This window comes from Myxine glutinosa, chromosome 7 (assembly GCF_964187855.1).
Source record: "Myxine glutinosa chromosome 7, kmMyxGlut1.1, whole genome shotgun sequence".
NCBI lineage: Eukaryota > Metazoa > Chordata > Myxini > Myxiniformes > Myxinidae > Myxine > Myxine glutinosa.
The window spans coordinates 144461547-144469047 of record NC_136267.1 but is presented as its reverse complement, the minus strand read 5'-3'; positions in this window follow the sequence as shown (position 1 = coordinate 144469047).

Sequence of the window (7501 nt, the reverse complement as noted above, 5' to 3'; positions counted from 1 at the left end):
GATTACGAAAATAAAAACGAAAAACATTACGAAATTACGTTTATAAACGCCTTCACATTACCTCAGCGTAATTCAAACCGTGAACACATCGAATATTGGAGAGGCCATAGAGAGGACATCTTTTCTCTGGTACGTGTTACTGGGCGGGTACCATTTCAGATAAACCTGTAAAATGCCTCCCAAACGGAAATCTTCATTAACGAAAACGTCCAAGGAAGCTGTTGCAAGAAAGAAGGCTCGCCGAGACGAGGACTATCGGAAGCAGAACAAGGACGTGACACAGCTGCACACCAGTCTCGGAGGCAGTCCGAGGAATACAGATCTGCTGAACAAGATCGTAACACAGCTGCACACCAGTCTCGAAGGCAGTCCGAGGAATACAGATCTGCTGAACAAGATCGTAACACAGCTGCACACCAGTCTCGGAGGCAGTCCGAGGAATACAGATCTGCTGAACAAGATCGTAACACAGCTGCACACCAGTCTCGGAGGCAGTCCGAGGAATACAGATCTGCTGAACAAGGACGTTAACACAGCTGCACACCAGTCTCGAAGGCAGTCCGAGGAATACAGATCTGCTGAACAAGATCGTAACACAGCTGCACACCAGTCTCGGAGGCAGTCCGAGGAATACAGATCTTGTGAACAAGGACGTGACAGCTGCACACCAGTCTCGGAGGCAGTCCGAGGAATACAGATCTGGTGAACAAGATCGTAACACAGCTGCACACCAGTCTCGAAGGCAGTCCGAGGAATACAGATCTGGTGAACAAGATCGTAACACAGCTGCACACCAGTCTCGGAGGCAGTCCGAGGAATACAGATCTGCTGAACAAGATCGTAACACAGCTGCACACCAGTCTCGGAGGCAGTCCGAGGAATACAGATCTGGTGAACAAGGACGTGACACAGCTGCACACCAGTCTCGGAGGCAGTCCGAGGAATACAGATCTGGTGAACAAGGACGTGACACAGCTGCACACCAGTCTCGGAGGCAGTCCGAGGAATACAGATCTGCTGAACAAGATCGTAACACAGCTGCACACCAGTCTCGAAGGCAGTCCGAGGAATACAGATCTGCTGAACAAGATCGTAACACAGCTGCACACCAGTCTCGGAGGCAGTCCGAGAATACAGATCTGCTGAACAAGATCGTAACCCAGCTGCACACCAGTCTCGGAGGCAGTCCGAGGAATACAGATCTGCTGAACAAGATCGTAACACAGCTGCACACCAGTCTCGGAGGCAGTCCGAGGAATACAGATCTGGTGAACAAGATCGTAACACAGCTGCACACCAGTCTCGAAGGCAGTCCGAGGAATACAGATCTGCTGAACAAGATCGTAACACAGCTGCACACCAGTCTCGGAGGCAGTCCGAGGAATACAGATCTGCTGAACAAGATCGTAACACAGCTGCACACCAGTCTCGGAGGCAGTCCGAGGAATACAGATCTGCTGAACAAGATCATAACACAGCTGCACACCAGTCTCGGAGGCAGTCTGAGGAATACAGATCTGCTGAACAAGATCGTAACACAGCTGCACACCAGTCTCGGAGGCAGTCCGAGGAATACAGATCTGCTGAACAAGATCGTAACACAGCTGCACACCAGTCTCGGAGGCAGTCCGAGGAATACAGATCTGGTGAATAAGATCGTAACACAGCTGCACACCAGTCTCGAAGGCAGTCCGAGGAATACAGATCTGCTGAACAAGATCGTAACACAGCTGCACACCAGTCTCGAAGGCAGTCCGAGGAATACAGAGCTGCTGAACAAGATCGTAACACAGCTGCACACCCAGTCTCGGAGGCAGTCCGAGGAATACAGATCTGCTGAACAAGATCGTAACACAGCTGTACACCAGTCTCGGAGGCAGTCCGAGGAATACAGATCTGGTGAACAAGATCGTAACACAGCTGCACACCAGAGCGCTAGGAAAGTCCAGCTTAACGTGGCTCTAACGCAAAAGAGGAGGATTGGAGCCGTGTTTTATGTCCAGCACTTTGAAGAAGCTGACTATCCAGCAAAGCAGCAAGGTCACAAGCTGCCAAGTCTGTATGATACAGGACGTAAGTGCCCCTTCTGCACGGCCCACTGCTGGAATGCCGAACGACCTGGATTCTGCTGTGAGAATGGCAAAATTGCAATCAATCTGCTCGAGACCTACCCTGAAGATTTCAAAGTTCTGTTCGACCGAAAGGAGTTTATTGAGAAGATACGCCAGTTCAAACAATGCCTTGGCCATGGCATCGATCGGAATCAAGGAGCACTTCATGCCAGGATTCAGCCCCACGGTGAAGCTTCAAGGTAAAGTCTACCATCGCATTGGACCACTCCAGCGAGAATGTGATCAATCGCATCCAACATAGACAGATTTTGATGATTTGCGTGTGATATGATTTAATGGATGTTTATATAAATCGTTTAAAATGAAAAAAAAAGCCTTCAATTTCTGATATTTTACCTTTTCATTTGGGCCTCCCAATGGAAGCCCTGCCCGTAGGGCGTACCGTTGCTAGTCTTCTTACTATAATTCACCAAATGTCTGTCCGTCTCTTCGAAGGTACCGCAAAAAACGGCTCAACCGTTCGAAACGATATTTTGGGTGGGTAATCCTGGGATCTCCAGGAGTAAAATAGGCTATTTAATTTTTTTAATCTCAGCTTTGGTCTCCAGTATTCTCAGGTTTGGACTCCCGCATAACATTCACGTTCGCATAACGTCCATAGGCGCCCGCGCAACTATGTAACTTCCGGTTAGTGCACCCTTCGCGACAACAGTCACGTTGGATACGTTGAAAACAAACCACAAAAGGGCACGTGTTACAGCTTACTTCCGGTCATCTCGCCCTCAGCTATTGTGATGATGTTCTCATTGTGACGATGTTCTCATTGTGACGATGTATGTGTTCACGGTAGTGTTTGACGTGACGGTGTGAACGTAATTTCGTAATGTTTTTCTTTTCATAATCCTTTAATGAACGTTTAATGCCCTTCGATGTCTGGGGCCGCACGCGCGCTACACTGGATGGGCCAGCGTGTACCTTGCCCTTCGCCGTCAGGCTCGGGTAAACCACTGAGCCCCATCCGTGATGGGGACTGGGGCTTGAGACAGTGTCCTTCATTGAAAGTATAATAAACGCTGTCTCCATCGATCTTGTCAAGGCCGTAACAGCCGTAACGTTTAATCTCTACCTTTTCGGAGTCGCGGAAGGCGAGAGAACGAGGCCATTTGGTTGAGTTCAAAGCTTGTTTATTCGTACAGAACCCAGCACACTCTAAACGCGAACGGAAGTGTCACCGCTTTTATAAAGCCAAAACCCTCTTCGGCGGGTGTGGCTCCCACACCGCGCGTGCGTCACATCCAACAAACCAAAAGCCCGTGCACGTGAATTAGACCAAACATATGGTATTGGTAACCGTCACATGCGGATAAGTTAACCGCGACATGTGAATAAGGTAACCGCTACAACCTGAGAGAATTCCACATAGCTATTTGGGCGGTGAATACGCTAACAGATCGCTGTCTCCATCGATCTTGCCAAGGCCATAACAACTATCGGCTCAAAATCCTTTTAACTGTTGATTTGGTACAGTTACACGTATCGGGAATTTGGTACACATATCGGGAGTACATACGACATAGCGATTGTGTACACGATTTATCGATCACGATTCACGCTCACGATCATCACGATCATAGTGTATCGATCACGATTTGAAACACGATGGAATAATATTTACCGATATGAACAGTGATCTGGCTTTTATTGAAATTCTAAAGATACTGTTTAGATTTAGATGATTTGCGTGTGATATGATTTAATTTTATATGAATAATTTATATATTAAATCTCATACGACATTCATTCGTTTATATGAATCGTTTAAAATAAAAAAAACCCTTCAATTTCTGATATTTAGCCTTTTCATTTGGGCTTCCAAATTGAAGCCCCGCCCATAGGGCGGGTACCGTTGCTAGTTCTCATAATAAAGCTTTGTTGAAAATTTGATGACAAAAGCTCAAATGGTAAAAATGGAAAGCTAGTTATCCTGACCAAATTCCAAATTCCTGCCCTATATTGCGGGTAACAAATGGATATTCGTCGACACCAGGCTTCACTGCTTGCTATGTCAGAGTGTGGTTTGTGTGTGGGAAGCAAACCCTACACTACAAACAAATTTACTCTTCCTTCTAAACACACGTCACATTTGAACGGCCATCTTCAGCCATGAAAGGGCAGCCATTATGACCTGTGAAGGTATGTTACTAAGAATCATTGGTGAGTTCAACTTGATGTATAAAGGATGCTTCGTTAATATGAAAACTTTAAGTACCTATTCTGGTTTGCTGAAATATTATGACAGGTTCATAAAGCCATCGTTTATGAATAGTAAAACCAGAATTGTAATGTTTCCATGACACAATCTGAGCTGCTTGCATCAAAATGTGGAAGACAAAATTTAGTTTTTTCATGGGTGGAAGAACATTGAGAAGCAGAACAGGATATATCAATTGCCTGCAAGTGAAGAGCCCATCAAGTTACAGTGCTTGCTATCTTAACAGTATGTCATAGTGATATATTTTTGTGTTGTATTTTTGGAGCTATTTCCTTCTTATCTCTCTGCCATCGTCGGCAGGATACCCACACCCATGATCCGCAAAGGGGGAAATGGAAGGGGAGGAAGGGATTGCAGGAGGGGTGGTCTCACTCAACTGTGAGCATGAAGAAAAAGAAAAGGTTAAGAATGGAGTCATGGTTAGGAGGCGTCTTCCGCTAACCTTTTTCAAAATGGCCAGGCCACATTTAACTAATAGTCATACTAAATCCTAAAACAGAAGAAATGGGATGTTGAATTAATCAGAATTGGAAGAAAGGTTTGTGTGGGAGGTATAGGGAGGGAGTGAGAGAACAGGTGTTAGTGGAAGGAGAAAACTAACTATATGTCAAGGCACAAATAATTATGTCGAGCCTTGTTTTAGTGGCATTTAGAAAAAATATGCACAAGATTTTATGTTTGAAGTGTAAAAATTTCACAGAATAGTGCACACTAATGATACCATTGGATCATGTCAATTGCATATGTGACAGCCGGCTCAATGTTCCCTCCCGAGCGCTCCACTAAAGGGTGCTTTGCTGGTACTACACCAGATGGCAGTTACGCGAGGATTAGGTTCCACCAGGAATCATATCCAGTAACAGAAAGCTCAGAGATTAGCACATTTACTGCTCACGGATTCTGACATCAATATAGTCAAGGCAATTAGTAGAGCTACTAGCTCCATCGACATCTAATATTGAATCACTTTAATGTCCGCTCTACTTCAGGGCATCTTCATATTTGCGTGTTCAATACTGACCAAAGTTTCACGACTCTCTCTCTTTCTTTCCACATGCTCATTGTCATATATATATATATATATATATATATATATATATATATATATATATATATATATATATATATATATATATATATATATATATATATATATATATATATATATATATATATATATATATACACTGTATATATATATATATACACTGTATATATATATATACTGTATATATATATATATATACTGTATATATATATATATACTGTATATATATCTATATACTGTATATATATATATATACTGTATATATATCTATATACTGTATATATATATATATATACTGTATATATATATATATACTGTATATATATATATATATACTGTATATATATATATATATACTGGTTAGTGCACCTTCCAATATACACCTTCAGTGTATATTGTGAGAAACCACCGGTGAAACCACCTGTTCTCACGACCGATTTGGTGCCCCGCCCACCGCGTGACGTGGCATCCTTGGAGCCTCACGCGATCGGGGGGGAATTCGGCACGTGATTGGTGGAGGGGTCAGAGAGCGCGGTCGCCATCTTATGCGACGCACACGGCTCGAAGGCTCCGAGTGGGAAATATCATAAGGGTTTTCCTTGAAGCCTCCGGACAGCCGAGTTGGGCTGGTCGAATACCGTTCTGTATTTTACGAGCGAGGAACTCCAGAAGAGAACGAGTGATTCCCGGATCTCGTGGATTGGAACCGTGAGTCAGATATTGCCTGCGTCCTGTTTGGAGCTTCTGGGGCCGACAGTTCCTGCAGGCTTTGTGCAGTGTATTCCATTCTGTTACCATTTATGGTTTTTGTGATCGAGCCAATAAAGCATCGTGCCTTACCCCTAGAAGGCCGATTAAAACACAATTGTGTTTATTGAGTTCTCTCTGTCCACTCCGTGGACTACTTGAAGCCCGGACATTAACGTCCGTATTCCGTGCTGGGAACCATTTCACAGCCGGGATCGCGACAAATGGGTTGCTCGTCCTAGGATCATTCAAGTAAGAGCCATTCGATTGAGACGGGAATTCTGCAGTGGACGACATCTTCTGGCATCTGTTCATCGCCTTCTCACCAGCGGACGCCGTCTCGGAGGAACTTTCTCGCCGTAGGACGCTGTCTTGGGCAGAGAAGTGAATAGCCTCGGATCCCTCCAATCAACCGACAAAGGATAAGCGAATAGCCTCGGATCCCTCCAAACAACCGAAAAAAAAAAAAAAAAACGTGAGTATTTGTACGTGGTATTTTTCTCATTGGCAATTTGATGTGCGGGTGATATTGCGTAGTTGTGTCGTATTTCCCCAACAGAGCGTTGTGTTTGAGCGTTGTGTTTGAGGTTGTGTTTTGTGCCTGGTCGTATGATAACTCGTAGCCAAGCTATGTCGACCAGGGAAGTGAGAGTTCAACCTGATCATGTTGACAGTCACGTGGGTGGCGAGGTGAGCGACGCAAGCAGCCTTGACCCGGTCACTCAACCCGAGATGTTAGGAAGCGATCCCATCATGACCAAATGCATGCGTTCGCCCTTCTGGACCGGGCTGACTCCGGTTCAACAACTTGACATGTATAACAGGGAGAATGACAGAGCAGAGACAGCAGCAGAGAGAGAGCGTGCGGCAGCAGCAGAGAGAGAGCGTGCAGCAGCAGAGGGAGAGCGTGCGGCAGCAGAGAGAGAGCATGCGGCAGCAGAGAGAGAGCGTGCGGCAGCAGCAGAGGGAGAGCGTGCGGCAGCAGCGAGAGAGCATGCGGCAGCAGAGAGAGAGCGTGCGGCGGCAGCAGAGAGAGAGCATGCGGCAGCAGAAGCTGAACGCGTCAGAGAGCATGAGTTGCGAATGTTGACTGAACGACTGCGGGCAGAGGGGTCTGCTGCAAGAGTCCCGGAAACTGTTCATGTTCGTTTGCCGGACTGGACGGGAGACACGAAGCCAGAAGCGTATCTGGAGATGGCGGAGAAGTTGTTGGCTGCCGGTGGCATTGATGAGAGCTTGTGGGTCGGCCATCTTGTGAGCCATCTATCTGAGAAGGCGAGGGAGGTATATGCGAGGATGGCAACCGAGGACGCAAACAAATACAGGGCATTGAAGGCCGAGATTTTGAATGCCTATGCGGTG